This window comes from Lithobates pipiens, unplaced genomic scaffold, assembly GCF_037356315.1.
Source record: "Lithobates pipiens isolate NorthernLeopardFrog02 unplaced genomic scaffold, aLitPip1_a1.2 Scaffold_8, whole genome shotgun sequence".
Classification (NCBI taxonomy): Eukaryota; Metazoa; Chordata; class Amphibia; order Anura; family Ranidae; genus Lithobates; species Lithobates pipiens.
In genome coordinates, this window is record NW_027507903.1 from 112,447,200 (window position 1) to 112,464,724 (window position 17,525).

At 43.8% G+C, this 17,525-nt stretch overlaps 1 protein-coding gene and 1 pseudogene across 3 annotated transcripts in view; both read left to right on the forward strand.

The window, feature by feature from the left end:
* Positions 1–17,525, forward strand: part of LINGO1 (leucine rich repeat and Ig domain containing 1) — a 621,415-nt gene that overhangs the window by 297,000 nt on the left and 306,890 nt on the right. The window lies entirely within an intron of this gene.
* On the forward strand, positions 15,015–15,136 carry LOC143964618 (U2 spliceosomal RNA; annotated as a pseudogene).

A 17,525-nucleotide genomic window follows, 5' to 3' on the forward strand; every position in this document is an offset into this window, starting at 1 on the left:
ACAAACACACGTGGATTTCTTCAGAATAACAAAACATAGGAATCTGCAACAAAGGTTGTTGTAATCCTTGCAATGTACATAGATCACCCAGATGGGGGGAATGTTTTTTTCTCAACAAAAGTGTAGTTACACTTTTAAATAACCTAAACGCACATGAGCCAAAAAAAATTGTATTTGTTAATTCAGTAATCAGTATTGTGCACTTCCCTCTTTCATCCAATAAATTTATGGTAAAAAAATAAAGTCCTCCAACATGTCTGCATAGAAAAACAATTCACAAGGATCCACCCTTATGTCTAATGCCGCGTACACACGAGCGGACTGTATGGCGTACTTAGTCCGTCATACAATCCGACGGACAGTCCGTCATACTTTCGACTGAACGGACTTGACCACACACGGATACCCAAACAGTCCGTCGAAAGCTTGCGCGATGACGTGTACAGCACGTACGACGGGACTAGAAATAGGAAGTCCAATACACAGCAAAGCACCCTTCCGCCATGTAAATCCTTTCTGGGCATGCACCATTCTTAGTCCGTCGAACTAGCCTACTGACGAGCGGATTGTCCGCTGAAACCAAAGAACGACGGACAGAATTTAGAAAAATCCGAAATACTTAGTACGCCAGACTGCACGCTAAAAAAGTCCGCTGAAGCCCACACACGAGCGGACTGTCCGCTGAAATGTGTTTCGACGGACTAAGTACGCCATACAGTCCGCCCGTGTGTACGCGGCATAAGGCTTCATTTACACACAGCCTACTTTGACCAGTGGTCGTTTTCCCACGGCCGGTGGTCAAAATGTTCCTATCCTGAATGTGATTCTTCTGCATTCAGGAGATGGAGGTTGAAGCTCCCCTACCTGCAGCAGCTCCTAAACTCTGGTAAAAGCTTATGTGTACATTGACACATAGGGGTTGATTTACTAAAGGCAAAGGCACTCTGCAAGTGCAGTTGCTCCAGAGCTTAGTAAATAGGTAAATCTTCACTTTGCAACCCAATCACATAAAAAAAATTTTTTTGCTTAACTACCTCAGTACAGTGCAGTTACACCCCCTTCCTGACCAGACCAATTTTCAGCTTTCAGCGCTCTCACACTTTGAATGACAATTACTCAGTCATGCAACACTGTAGCCATATGAAACTTGCGTCCTTTTTTTCACACAAATAGAGCTTTCTTTTGGTGGTATTTAATCACTAGTGGGGTTTTTTTTTTTTGTGCTATAAATAAAAAATGCCGTAAATTTTGTGAAAAAAATGCCTTTTTCTTTTTTTCCATCAAAATTTTTTGCAAATTAGTAATTTTTCTTCATAAATTTTGGCCAAAATTTATACTGCTACATATCTTTGGTAAAAATAACCTAAATTAGTGTAAATTATTTGGTCTTTTTTAAAGTTATAGAGTCTACAAACTATGGTACCAATCACTGAAAATTGATCACTTCTGATCAGGCCTTCAGTACATCAGGTGTATCTCATTTCTTGAGACTCTAACAAGTCAGGAAAGTACAAATACCCCCCAAATGACCCCTTTTTAGAAAGTAGACATTCCAAGGTATTAAGTAAGTAGCATGATTTTTTTTTTTTTGTTGTAATTTTTTCCCACAATTCTTTGCAAATTGACGATTTTTTTTTTTTTTTTTTACAAAATTGTCATATTATCAGGTTATTTCTCACACACAGCATATGCATACAACAAATTACATCCCAAAATACATTCTGCTACTCTTCCCGAGTACAGCGATACCACATGTGTAGGACTTTTACACAGCCTGGCAACATACGAAGGTCCAACATTGAAGAAGCATCTTCAGGCGTTTTACGAGCATAAATGACACATCTCATTTCTCAACCACATATTACACTTTTGAAGGCCCTGGAGCACCAGGACAATGGAATTGCCCCCAAAATGACCCCATTTTGGAAAGCAGACACCCCAACGTATAATCTATGAGGCATAATGAGTCTTTTGAATGGTTCATTTTTTTCCAGAAGTTTTTGGAAAATGTGGGAAAAAATGAAAACGCATTTTTTTTACACAAAGTTGCCCATTTATCAGATATTTCCAACACATAGCATGTACATAGCAAAGATGACACCCCAAAATACATTCTGCTACTCCTCCTGAGTATGGCGATACCACATGTGTGAGACTTTTACACAGCCTGGCCACATACAGAGGCCCAACACTGAAATAGCATCTTCAGGCGTTCTACGAGCATAAATTACACATTTCATTTCTCAACCATCTATTACACTTTTGAAGGCCCTGGAGCACCAGGACAATGCAATTGCCCCCAAAATGACCCCATTTTGGAAAGCAGACACCCCAACGTATAATCTATGAGGCATAATGAGTCTTTTGAATGGTTCATTTTTTTCCAGAAGTTTTTGGAAAATGTGGAAAAAAATGAAAACGCATTTTTTTTTTACACAAAGTTGTCCATTTATCAAATATTTCCAACACATAGCATGTACATAGCAAAGATGACACCCCAAAATACATTCTGCTACTCCTCCTGAGTATGGCGATACCACATGTGTGAGACTTTTACACAGTCTGACCACATACAAAGGCCCAACACTGAAATAGCATCTTCAGGCATTCTACGAGCATAAATTACACATTTCATTTCTCAACCACCTATTACATTTTTGAAGGCCCTGGAGCACCAGGACAATGGAATTGCCCCCCAAATGACCCCATTTTGGAAAGCAGACACCCCAACGTATAATCTATGAGGCATAATGAGTCTTTTGAATGGTTCATTTTTTTCCAGAAGTTTTTGCAAAATGTGGAAAAAAATGAAAACGCATTTTTTTTTACACAAAGTTGTCCATTTATCAGATATTTCCAACACATAGCATGTACATAGCAAAGATGACACCCCAAAATACATTCTGCTACTCCTCCTGAGTATGGCGATACCACATGTGTGAGACTTTTACACAGTCTGACCACATACAAAGGCCCAACACTGAAATAGCATCTTCAGGCATTCTACGAGCATAAATTACACATTTCATTTCTCAACCACCTATTACACTTTTGAAGGCCCTGGAGCACCAGGACAATGGAATTGCCCCCCAAATGACCCCATTTTGGAAAGCAGACACCCCAACGTATAATCTATGAGGCATAATGAGTCTTTTGAATGGTTCATTTTTTTCCAGAAGTTTTTGGAAAATGTGGAAAAAAATGAAAACGCATTTTTTTTTACACAAAGTTGTCCATTTATCAGATATTTCCAACACATAGCATGTACATAGCAAAGATGACACCCCAAAATACATTCTGCTACTCCTCCTGAGTATGGCGATACCACATGTGTGAGACTTTTACACAGCCTGACCACATACAAAGGCCCAACACTGAAATAGCATCTTCAGGCATTCTACGAGCATAAATTACACATTTCATTTCTCAACCACCTATTACACTTTTGAAGGCCCTGGAGCACCAGGACAATGGAATTGCCCCCCAAATTACCCCATTTTGGAAAGCAGACACCCCAACGTATAATCTATGAGGCATAATGAGTCTTTTGAATGGTTCATTTTTTTCCAGAAGTTTTTGGAAAATGTGGAAAAAAATGAAAACGCATTTTTTTTTACACAAAGTTGTCCATTTATCAGATATTTCCAACACATAGCATGTACATAGCAAAGATGACACCCCAAAATACATTCTGCTACTCCTCCTGAGTATGGCGATACCACATGTGTGAGACTTTTACACAGCCTGGCCACATACAGAGGCCCAACACTGAAATAGCATCTTCAGGCGTTCTACGAGCATAAATGACACATTTCATTTCTCAACCATCTATTACACTTTTGAAGGCCCTGGAGCACCAGGACAATGCAATTGCCCCCAAAATGACCCCATTTTGGAAAGCAGACACCCCAACGTATAATCTATGAGGCATAATGAGTCTTTTGAATGGTTCATTTTTTTCCAGAAGTTTTTGGAAAATGTGGAAAAAAATGAAAACGCATTTTTTTTTACACAAAGTTGTCCATTTATCAGATATTTCCAACACATAGCATGTACATAGCAAAGATGACACCCCAAAATACATTCTGCTACTCCTCCTGAGTATGGCGATACCACATGTGTGAGACTTTTACACAGCCTGACCACATACAAAGGCCCAACACTGAAATAGCATCTTCAGGCATTCTACGAGCATAAATTACACATTTCATTTCTCAACCACCTATTACACTTTTGAAGGCCCTGGAGCACCAGGACAATGGAATTGCCCCCCAAATTACCCCATTTTGGAAAGCAGACACCCCAACGTATAATCTATGAGGCATAATGAGTCTTTTGAATGGTTCATTTTTTTCCAGAAGTTTTTGGAAAATGTGGAAAAAAATGAAAACGCATTTTTTTTTACACAAAGTTGTCCATTTATCAGATATTTCCAACACATAGCATGTACATAGCAAAGATGACACCCCAAAATACATTCTGCTACTCCTCCTGAGTATGGCGATACCACATGTGTGAGACTTTTACACAGTCTGACCACATACAAAGGCCCAACACTGAAATAGCATCTTCAGGCATTCTACGAGCATAAATTACACATTTCATTTCTCAACCACCTATTACACTTTTGAAGGCCCTGGAGCACCAGGACAATGGAATTGCCCCCCAAATGACCCCATTTTGGAAAGCAGACACCCCAACGTATAATCTATGAGGCATAATGAGTCTTTTGAATGGTTCATTTTTTTCCAGAAGTTTTTGGAAAATGTGGAAAAAAATGAAAACGCATTTTTTTTTTACACAAAGTTGTCCATTTATCAGATATTTCCAACACATAGCATGTACATAGCAAAGATGACACCCCAAAATACATTCTGCTACTCCTCCTGAGTATGGCGATACCACATGTGTGAGACTTTTACACAGCCTGACCACATACAAAGGCCCAACACTGAAATAGCATCTTCAGGCATTCTACGAGCATAAATTACACATTTCATTTCTCAACCACCTATTACACTTTTGAAGGCCCTGGAGCACCAGGACAATGGAATTGCCCTCAAAATGACCCCATTTTGGAAAGCAGACACCCCAACGTATAATCTATGAGGCATAATGAGTCTTTTGAATGGTTCATTTTTTTCCAGAAGTTTTTGGAAAATGTGGAAAAAAATGAAAACGCATTTTTTTTTTACACAAAGTTGTCCATTTATCAGATATTTCCAACAGATGGCATGTACATAGCAAAGATGACACCCCAAAATACATTCTGCTACTCCTCCTGAGTATGGCGATACCACATGTGTGAAACTTTTACACTGCCTGGCAACATACAAAGGCCCAACATTCAAGTAGCACCATCAGACGTTCTAGGAGCATAAATGACATATAGTTACCTGGCAACCTATCATTTTTGAAGGACCTTCGTATTTCTAACACATAGCATGTACATACCAAGAATTATAATCCAAAATAAATTCTATTGTGGAAAGGGTAAAAAAAAAAGCATTACCTGTGTAGTATCCACCAGAGCGCTGGTCCAGGCAGCAGGCAGGGATGTGCTTAGCGACAGCAATGGTAGTTATCAAGGCAGCCGGCAGGAATATTGTCTATAGTCAGCACAAGGATATTGTCAGCATGGCAGTCCATAGAAATTGTCCAGACAGAGAGAGCCATAATATTGGTCCTGGTACACCGTTACCTGCAGACACTCATTATCGCACCGCTCTCCAGCCCTTCATAAACATACTGCCTCTTGCTACAGATAATTATTTGCATAGTCCAGGTAGCGGTGTGGTCCGTTCATGCGGCAGGCAGAGGCATGGTGGCAGTAAGTCAGCGGCAGGCTGAGGGCCGCAATCACGTAAGACCTGTGCACATGGGCACAGGGGTAGAGGCTTCGACCCTCCCAAATCTCTATGAAGCCTCCGGACTCCAGACCCTATTCCGAAAACCGGAAGAAACAATAAAAATTGTTTCCTCCATCCGGAAAAACATTTCTGGAGCCCCTCACATGGGAGACCCCTGTGTCCTAGAGTAGCAGGGCAACAGATCAGTCCAAGCGGTAGGCAAAAGCATAGTCCATAAAACAGGCCAGGGTCAGATGACGTGAAAGCAGTCCAAGCGGTAGGCATAAGCGTAGTTGGTAAAACAGGCCAGGGTCAGTTCACGTGGAAGCAATCTAAACGGTAGGCAAAGGCATAGTCACAAAACAGGCCAGGGTCAGTTCACGTAGAAGCAGTCCAAACAGTAGGCAGAGGCATAGTCAAAAAACAGGCCAGGGTCAGTTCACGTGGAAGGCAGTGGCATGGTTATTTGGGGAAGCATGAAAAATGGTCAGCACAGATAATGAAAATGGGGAAATGGTTAAAAATATGGGCTAATATTTTAGGGATGTATGATAAAGTTTGAAGCATTCACCAATGCAAAGGCCAGGTTGGGAGGGACAATCGGGACAATGGTAGCTGGTATCTTTTCGAAACCCTTTTTTGGTGCACACGCGACATTTTTTTTGCCGTCTTCGGCCTGTTTCAGATGCTGGAATTCTGAAGGGGAAGTGGCGCTCACGAAGTCGGCAAACAGCCTCAGAGCGAAGGTCAACTAGGGGGGGTCTTTGGTGATAGATGAGGGTCATGACAACTTCTTCGATGAATTTTAGGAAGGGGGCGGGGCTTTCCATGGATTTGGTGTAGACTATGTAGGAATTATAAATGGCCAAATGGATTAGATAGATTGCTACTTTCTTGTACCAGAATCGGGACCTCCTTATTGACAAATAGGGCTGAATCATTTGATCGTTGAAATCCACTCCCCTCATGTAGAGATTATAATCTTGGACACACGTTGGCTTTTCAGTGGGACCTCGTCTTCTTTGAACATCAATTGTAGTGTCCTCATGGATGGTGGACATCATGTACACGTCCCTTTTATCCTTCCACCTCAAGGCCAGCACTTCGTTGCATCTCAGTGATGCTCTTTCCCCCCTTCGCAGCTTTTTGTTTGCCAGTGATTGTGGGAAGCCCTTTCTATTTTTTCTGCAGGTTCCGCAGGCAAGGGTTTTTGCAATGTATAAGTGTCTGAAAAGGGGCAGGCTGGTGTAAAAGTTGTCAAGGTATATGTGATATCCTTTGTTCAGAAGTGGGTATGCCAGGTCCCATACAATCTTTCCAGTTGTGCCCATGTAGGCCGGGCACTCAGGGGGCTGGAGCTGGGAATCTCTTCCTTCATATATGCGGAACGCATACAGATATCCCGTGGCTCTCTCACATAGTTTGTATAATTTTATTCCGTATCTTGCCCTTTTGCTAGGTATATATTGCTTTATTCCTAGCCGGCCTGCAAAGGGTACCAGGGACTCATCGACACATATATTTTGATCGGGGACATAGAGTTCTGCAAATTGTTGGGAAAAGAAATTTATCAGTGGGCGAAGTTTACATAACTTGTCATAATTTGGATGATTGTGGGGAAGGCACTCGGTGTTGTCGCTAAAGTGAAGAAAGCGCATTATCTTCTTGTATCGGGACCTGGACATTTCGGCAGAATACATAGCCATGTGGTGGATGGGTAGGGTGGACCAATAGGCATGTCCTTCATTTTTTTTTTGTTATCCCCATGTTCAGGGTGAGGCCCATAAAAATTTTGAACTCCTCCAAATTGAGATCTCGCCACTCAAAGGGACGGGCATATGATGAGTGGGGGTTATTGGCAATATACTGCTGGGCATATAAATTTGTCTGGTCCACAACTAATTGCAGAAATGTGTCGGGCAAAAACAGATGAACAAAATCGATCTCTGAAAAATTTTGGGTGTTGGTCTGCACACCTGGCTGTGCTGTGAAAGGGGGAATAATTGGTGATGCCGAGTTGGAAGGCAGCCATGTTGGGTTGGCAAGACCATCTGGCATAAATGTAGAGGCCCTGGCTCTTGGGGGATGTGACACTCTAGTAGTCGGATTGGAATTTCCTATGCTGGTACTCAGGCGTGATGTGCCAGCACTGGTACTAGGTCTGGGCAATTGTTGGTGAGGCCCATCGCCGGCGGCAAAGCTGGTACTAGGCATTTGATCCCGGGGCCTAACGCTGACAGCAGCGCTGGTACTGGGCCTGGGAATTTGTTCTTGGGGCCTATTGCTGGCAGGAGCTCTGATACCGGGCCTGGGAATATAATCCGGGTTTTCAGAGGGCCTTGCCCTTTTAGGAGGGACCCATTCTTCCTCCGAATCAATTTCCGATTCACTATTCGGGTTAAATGCCGAATTTGATTCGGAATCAGAATCAGAATCGGAATTGGAATCTGATGAGAATTCCCCGTTGCTCTCATCGGTCATGGAGAGGATCTGGAACGCCTCCTCGCTGGTGTATACTCTTCTGGCCATGGCGCTGATGGCTGTGTGACAGGTGACGTTCACTGATGGGCTGTGCGATGGGTGGCAGGTGATGACGGTGTGACAGGCCACGGATTGTGACGGGTGATGGTCACTGATGGCTGGCATTTACGATGGGTGGCGGTTGATGGCTGGCGGTCACTGATGGGTGACAGGTGATGGGTGACGGCTAGCGGTCACTGATGGCTGGCGGTGACTGATGGGTGGAGGGTGATGGTTGGCGGTCACTGATGGGTGACGTGCAATGGCTGGTGGTCACTGATGGGTGAAAGGCGATGGCTGGCGGTCACTGATGGGTGACAGGCGATAGATGGCGGTCACTGATGGGTGACAGGCGATGGCTGATGTGTGACGGCTGGTGGTGGCTGATGGATGGCGGGTGAAGTCTGGCGGTCACTGATGGGTGACGGTTGATGTCTGGCGGTCACTGATGGGTGACGCCTGGCGGTGGCTGATGGGTGACGTCTGGTGGTCACTGATGGATGACGGGTGACGGATGATGTCTGGTGGTCACTGATGGGTGACGGGTGATGTCTGGCGGTCACTGATGGCTGACTGCAGGCGGTGGCTGATGGGTGACGGGTGACAGCTGGCGGTCACTGGTGGGTGACGGGTGACAGCTGGCGGTCACTGATGGGTGACGCCTGGCGGTGGCTGATAGGTGACGGTGAAGTCTGGCGGTCACTGATGGGTGACGGTTGATGTCTGGCGGTCACTGATGGGTGACGCCTGGCGGTGGCTGATGGGTGACGGGTGACAGCTGGCGGTCACTGGTGGGTGACGGGTGACAGCTGGCGGTCACTGGTGGGTGACGGGTGACAGCTGGCGGTCACTGGTGGGTGACGGGCGACAGCTGGCGGTCACTGATGGGTGACGGGTGATGGGTGACAGGTGCACCGCTGACGGTCACTGATGGCAGTCTCCTATGTGACAGGTTCACTTTATTGGGTGACTGTGGTGACTGTTGGGTGACAGATGACAGTGGGGGGGGGGGGGCGATCTGACAAGTGTGGTGTTGGTGTAGACACTACAGAACACAGATCGATAACTCACTGCTCCAGGCTCTTCTCTCCTCACACTGGAAACTGTGTGTGAGGAGAGAAGAGCTGGTAACAGGCAGTTACCGCTCTGTGTTTACATTTAGTGATCGGCTGTGAAAGGTTCACAGCCGATCACATGGGTAAACAGCCAGCCAATGGCTGTTTACCGGCATCGGTGACGAGCAGTGTTCCCGGGGAACACGCCGCCACCGATGTGAACGAGCAGCGCGCTCCCGATCCCGCGCATGCGCCGTTTACAGGCGACGAGCACTTGCTGTGATCGGCCGTGACTTCATCACGGCCGATCACGTGGTAAACAGCCATGACCAATGGCTGTTTACCACCCTCGGTGGTGAGCGGTGTCTCCGTAACGCGCCGCCACCGAGGGAACGGGGATGCGCGCGCACGATCGCGCGCATACCCTCTTTAAACGGGAGGCCGTCATATGACGGCCTCCCGCCACGAGAGCTGCGCCGCCTGGCCGTCATTTGACGGCCGGCGGTCGGCAACTGGTTAAACATGATTGGATGATAGAAGTCACCAGAGCTTCTGCTTAATTACTAAGCTCTGGAGCAGCTGCACTTGCTGAGTGCAACTGTACTTTGCAAAGTGCATAGCCTATTTGCCTTTAGTAAATCAACCCCATAGGCTTTTATGGAGTTGAGTATATTAACCTCCCTGGCGGTACAATTATTTTGGATTTTAGGTGCTAAAAGCGGTACAATTATTTTGCATGAAAATTTGGCATTTTATATTGTAGTCCTGTACTTCTTAGCAATATCTCACTTAAATCTGTCCAAACCAGAGTCTAGCAGACATCCCGGGTATGATAAAGTTTGAAAAATGAAATCATAAATTATAATATAATAAAGAATTATAAAAAATTGTACCAAATAATAATATAACAATAATAAAAATTATTCAATAATGTAATTAAATCAAAATTTGCTCAGTTGCAGAATTGTCACTATCATTACTCTTCAATATTTGATGACGGATCTCACCACAAATCGCTATAGCTCAATTTTGCGAATGATTCTAATTTATTATCGCATTTTTCTAGCTGGTCTAAAATAATTTTTGATGTAAAGGGACAGTTTTGGTTGCTATGGACAATCTCCAGTTTCCAGGCATAAAGAACAGTTTTTATTATATAAAACTGCATGCAGGACACTGGGCAGACCGCTAGGGACAAAGGGGATGTGAAATTATTACATACAGCAATGTGATCTGAAAGATTACATTATACTGTATGTATAGTGAGTGTTTCACTTTTTGAATTTGGTGCCGATCTCCGTCCCCGTGCGTCGCAACGCTCGCAGGGCACGGAGATCGGCTCCGTGATAGATTGAGCGAGACGCGGCTCGCTCGTACAGCGTGGGGACATCGCTGGATCCAAGGGAAAAGGTAAGTAAGTGTCCTCCTGGATCCAGCGATGCGGTCCCGAGTCTGGCTCGGGGTTACCGCTTTTGGTATAAAAATTCCACCCCGAGCCAGACTCGGGAATACCATCAGGGGGGTTAAAAAAAACACCAAAAGCTCCTGAACTCATGTTTAGGAGCTGTATTGTACATGAAGCCTAAATTGGACTTATAGCTCTCAAATTACAAATAGTCAGGACATGCAATGTCTATATCTCTTGCAGTTGGACCAAATTTTCATGAAACTGGTCATCCACTATTTATCCTGTAGGGTAAACTGCTGAAAATGGGGAGATATTAACCTCGGCCTGGGCAAAGATATAGTTATATGGCAAAATATCCCCAGATTGTAAATTGTATTATTATTATTATATCAGGTTTCTATAGCTCAGTTTGTGCAGCACTTTACAACATGAGGGCACACAGTACAGTTACAATATGATTCAATACAGGAGGAATCAGAGGGCCCTGCTCATTAGAGCTTACAATCTTGGAGGGAGTGTCAAGTGCTACAAAAAGGTAATAGCTGTGGGGGAGGAGATGATGGAGAAAATCAAAATATAGTTGTTAGGTGGAGGCAGAAGAGGATGGTTTTTAGGGATCTTCTAAAAGCAGAGTAGGAGATAATCAGACAGATTGGGGTAGGGGGTTCCATAGGATGGCAGGGCCTCTAGAAAAGTCCTGGAGGTGAGATGGGAGGTGGTGACGAGGGAGCTAGAGAGCAGGAGGTCTTGGGAGGAACGAAGAGAACGATTAGGTTGGTATTTTGAGACTCGAGTAGTTATGTAGCTGGGGGCTGAATTGTGGATGGCTTTGTAAGTTGTTAGTATTTTGAATTTAATTCATTGGGTGAGCAGGAGCCAATGGAGGGATTATAGCTTGCCAAATTGACCCATTGGGAAAGCTTTTTATTGCTACCTGCTTCCCTGTTACAAATTTTCCTTTACTTTCTGAATGATAAAACTATTATTATTTTTACTAGAAGATAAATGTAACAGTAAAAACCCACCAGGGCTTCTAATCCTTCCCAACTCTAGCTAAAAAAAATAAAAAATCGGCTGTACATACATTTTATATAAAGATATGAATAACACATATTGCAGTATGTTATGTTTTGGGCGGGCCAGTGTCATTGAACATTACTTATTTAATTTCCTTACATGTCTTTTATTAATTATTTAAGCAGTAAAATTCAGTAGAGTAAAAATAAGGGCAGGATAGTAATTGCAGCCAAATTCTAGGATTCCAGCTGTTTGTGAAGTTGGCAAGGGCTCGGGTCTGCCTGTACATATCTGCTCATTTTGTAGAGACAGAAACATCAGCATTAATATCAGAACCGTAACTATGTGTGATGGGGCCTCATAGCAAAATCATTAAGGGCTCCCCTTGCTTCTCTAATTTCCATCTCAAAGGCAATTCCTCTAGCGACACAGAATACTAATTGCTTTCAAAGCAATCCTAAAGCAGTTCCTAAACTATATTTATTACAAATGTATTTGACAAATGATGTTGCTACATGCATAAATCACTAAAGAGCTAGACAGGTATGATCTCCTTGGGCTTCTAGCCCTATAGCAGCCGCGTGGTCTTCTGTGGCTATCCTAGTATTTTATGTATTTATATTCCACTGTATGCTTATGGTTTACATTGTTTGCATAATGTGATTTGCTATTATCTGAGCCAGCCAGTTTATGTGCTGACAAGAAAGCATGCTGATTTTTTTTTTTCTTTTTTAAAAACCAGTTGCGTGTGAAACACACCCAAAAACTCCACCCGGTGCCAAAAAACATAAAGAGTGAGACACAAAACGTGCAATGGGTGTTACACTGTCCTCCACTAGGGAAGGACCTTACCCACGATCCCCCAGGGCGTTAGGCTCCAGACGGGGACTGAGGTACTAACATGGGACCATCTGGCCAAAACCAGACAGTCCCCCTTTCTCTGGAGGGTCTGCCAAAACAGAGCCACCCAAGTACTTGGTGGGGCTCCCCCGAAGGTAGACCCCCATGAGAGAAGGCGAACCAAGCCATGCTGATAGGAAGAGAAAGCAGAGCAACGGCCCATCGCTGTGCTGCTTCTCCTTTTATTGCTCAGTCACAGGTTGGGGAAGATCCAGGATGACCTGGGCTCAGAGGACATCAGTTGAATTTTGCTGGCCATCACATTGAGAATTATGGGGGAAATCTCTGAAATCAGGGCGAATATTTTAGAAAAAGCTGAATTATTTCTTTTATTTTCCTCCATAATTTTGTCTGGAGTTCTGCTTTGATGATAAAAAAAAATTTGGATGATAGTTTTATTCCTTTTTTGCCCATAATTATGCTCAGACTGTACGTGATTTTTTTCTTTTGTTACTCAACCCTGGCATGGCTAATAATATTATATAGATAATATATTATCCTCCCAGATATAGTTAAGCGTAATACTGGTGGTGCGCTGTATATTTAGACAGCAGTGAGATGTGATTGGACTCTTTCTCTCTCCTTGTGTGACACACAAGTGCTTGGGTTTCCCTGCTCTCATGTTCTGAGAGCCTCTCCATACTAGACACTGGTTGGCTCAAGAGGCATCTAATTCCCAAGAGGCCTTTGGGAAATCGCTGCCTAATTGCTGCTCTTCACCCCCGCTGATCAGGTACTTAACCTATTTTTTGCTGTAGTGAGGTGGGGTATATTAGTCTGTTTGTGACCCGTGAATATAGAATTCCTTTATGAAAGGGAACTCTAGCTAAAACTATAAAGAACACCCCTTAATCTATCCAGACATTCATTTATGTGTATACTGTTAAAAAAGCAGAGCTGTGAGATAAATCAAGTAGTAATTAAAAAAAAAGAAAACGATAAGATTGTTGTAATAATAAAAGTTTAATTATACTGTATTTCTCATACACAATTTACTGAAAGCTAGAGTTATACTTAATTTCCCCTTTTGCAGAAAACCCTGCTATATGTTTGTTATGTGCTCCTATTCACACGACATACCTAAAAAATGTTTTGTTTTTTTTATAAATATTTCTTACCTTTTAGATCATTGGTTCTCAACTCCTGTCCTGGTTTCTATGCAGAAGTTAGCATGATTTTTCATTTTCCAGCTTTAGTAAATAAACCCCATTGTGTACTTAAAAGTGGGGTATGCCTGTACAAACGTTACACAATTGTCGGCCAACAAACACGAATGTAGCGACGTAGTGCGTGGAATTTCAGCTCTTGCCACCCTTTGGTTACCTTCTGCTATTGTCGTGTTTGGTGAGCATTGATTCCGAGCATGCATGTTTGTACTTTGGACTTTTGTGTGACGGACTTGTGTACACACAATATGAAAATCTGACAACAGACCGTTGTCTGCTGACAATTTACTAGCCTGCTATGCAACATTTGTTGGCCGAAAGTTGGACAACAATTGTCTGAAGGAGCGTAATAACGGATTTGATTTTAGGCAGTCTGTCATCACACAATTCCCTTACGAAAATCCGATCGTTTGTATGAGGCTTTAGGCTTTGACCTTTGTAACAATTACAACTTGCCAAAAATGTTCATTCGTTCATTGTTTGTGTTTACTTTTAACTGGCATCATTGATGCTTTATTAATCTCTGAAAAGGTAACATGAATGCAACTGCACCAAAATCAAAAATCTCTGTTCTTATATGTTCCTCACCTCAGTTTGCATAACATAATAAAAAAACGCAAGCCATAAAGTGTATAAAAATGTGCATCATTGTACATAAAACATGCATAAGGGCATATGAAGATACACGCAGCAAAGCTGCTGAGGGACCCACAAGAGAGAAGGTAAAAAAGGGAAATTTACAGAGCAGATGAAAGGTAAGGAAAGAGAAATAAAGAGGTCCATCTGTTCAAAGCTTGCATACTAACCCATTTATTTTCATTAAGCCTAGCAGGGCATATTTACTAAACATGTTTCCTGTACTTTTGAGGACTCAAAGTGACTTTGTTGCTCCAAAAAAAAGAAGACGAAAAGCACCCTGTAGTGGAAGAGCATTAAACGCCATTTGCTTCTTCATCAGCATTTAAACAGTTGTTCCAAGAACAGGTGTCTCCATAGGACAACTACCATATACCTCTTGTTCTGGGGAAGTCTCTGAAGGGTTGGATTTCCCCTCGCTTTCATTCTCATTGACAATGGTCACCAGTACAAAGTGAAAGTTATCGCTTCTCTGCCTTTGGGCTAAGATCAAGTATAGTATCTGTTCTCATCAGTGTCCAGTGGGGGTGCTGTGCTGTTGTTCTGGCTTGACCGGGAGCTGGAGTGGCTCGTTATGTACCCCTGCTGGAGTGATGGGGCTTAGAAGGCTAGTACCGGCAGAAATCAAGGCGTCCGCAGGCAGGTCGAGGCCCGAGAATAACTTCCCCGGGAAAACTGGAAGAGCCCAGTTCCTCTTGATTTGAGTGGATCTACCTTGTCTGGCCATGGGCTGGGAAGGCAGAGAGTCTGCAGTGTCTGTGGTCCATGGGAGTGGCGGCCCTATGGGGTGCCCATAGTAACACTTGGTTGTGGGCTCCCACTGTATGAAAAGGCACATGGTCAATGTTACTAAAACTTTTTCTGCACTGTGCCTTTTAGGGCTGGGCCTTTTGGCTAAGTTCAGGGGAAATTTTTCTCTTCCAGGACTCAGGGCTTGGCCACTGAACATGCACGGCCACTATTTAAACTTATTTTCCCTCCACTGTTTGTCACTTTCACTTTTGTATATGTTTTTTTTTTATTTACTAGGATGAAGGGTGTGAGTCTTTGGGCTTACCCTGATGTCTAGGTGGAGGATGTGTGGAAAGTGAGGAAAGTGGGGAAATGAATCGCCCCAATTGGGATGCAGACTGAAATTATTATTATTATACACAATTTATATAGCACCGACAGTTTACTCAACACTTTACAATGTAGAGGGGGATAGCACAATTACAGTACAGTTCAATACAGAAGGGACAGGAGGGCCCTGCTCATAGAGCTTACATTCTAAAGGGAGGGGGTGGTGGTACAAAAGGTAATAGATGCGGGGAATGATTTGATGGGGTTGTTAAGTGGGTGTGGGATAGGCTTCCCTGAATAAATGAGTTTTCAGGGATCTCCTAAAAGGGGAGAGGTTAGGGGCTGATCAGACATACCGGGACAGGGAGTTCCAGAGGATGGGAGAGGCTCTGGAGCAGTCCTGAAGGCAAGCAGCAAGCATGAGAGGAGGTAACAAGGGAGCTAGAGGGCAGGAGGTCCTAAGAGGAGCGGCGGGGACGATTTGGGCGATATCTGCAGATGAGGAGAGGAGCAGCAGTCATGGATCGGTTAGTGAGGTGCATTAGTCTAGCAGCAGCATTCATAATAGACTGAAGGGGGGATAGCCTGCATAAGGGTAGGCTATTAAGGAGAGAGTTACAGTAGTCAAAGCTGGAAATAATCAAGGAGTGAATAAGTTGCTTTGTGGTGTCTACATTCTACAGATGTTGCGGAGGTTAAAGCGGGGTTCCACTGCCCGAAATGTTTTTTTTTTTTTTTGGTACAATCAAAAAGATTATGTTCTGTAAACTTATAACTCACTTGTTCCAGGTTTTCAGTTTTAAAGATGTCAGTTTTCTCTTGTAAAATCAACTTTTAAATGTTCTTAGAGCCGGTTCTCATCTTGCCTGTGGGCATGTGAAGCCCACAGGCATCCTCTTCCGGGATACAGTGCCGCTGATCGACCAGCTTTGTATCCCCGATCTCGCGCATTCGCAGTAACTTTAATTAGGAGCGCCAGCTCAGGTTGCCATCGCAACGGGCGTCGTCGTCGGAAGTCCCGCCCCGTTGTGATGGCAACAGAGCTAAGCCAGGCCGCCGCACTGACTCCTGGGAACAATGACACAAGCTCCCAGGAGACAGTGCGGATAGAGGATATTACAAAATATCCACACTAACCCCGCACATATCCGCAATTACAGGATACAGGAACTAGACAACATGAGAAGAAAAAAAAAGGGTACAGTAGAAAAAAAAAAAAAGTCCAGTTTTTGCTTTATGACATCTATTTAATCAGCTTGATATATTCTCTTAAAATCGGGTGGAGCTCCGCTTTAAGGCAGCAGGATTTAGCCAGTGATTGGATGTGGGGCCTGAAGGAGGGGTCAGAGTCAAGAGGGGTTATTTACGAAAGGCAAATCCACTTTGCACTGCAAGTGCACTTGATTGTGCACTGAAAGTACACTTGGAAGTTCAGTCCCTCTAAATCTAATGCCGCGTACACACGGGCGGACTGTATGGCGTACTTAGTCCGTCGAAACACATTTCAGCGGACAGTACGCTCGTGTGTGGGCTTCAGCTGACTTTTTCAGCGTGCAGTCTGGCGTACTAAGTATTTCGGATTTTTCGAAATTCTGTCCGTCGTACTTTGGTTTCAGCGGACAATCCGCTCGTCAGTAGGCTAGTTCGACGGACTAAGAATGGCGCATGCCCAGAAAGGATTTACACGGCGGAAGGGTGCTTTGCTGTGTATTGGACTTCCTATTTCTAGTCCCGTCGTACATGCTGTACACGTCATCGCGCAAGCTTTCGACGGACTGTTTGTGCATCCGTGTGTGGTCAAGTCCGTTCAGTCGAAAGTATGACGGACTGTCCGTCGGATTGTATGACGGACTAAGTACGCCATACAGTGCGCTCGTGTGTACGCGGCATAAGGGGTAAATCTGAAATGATT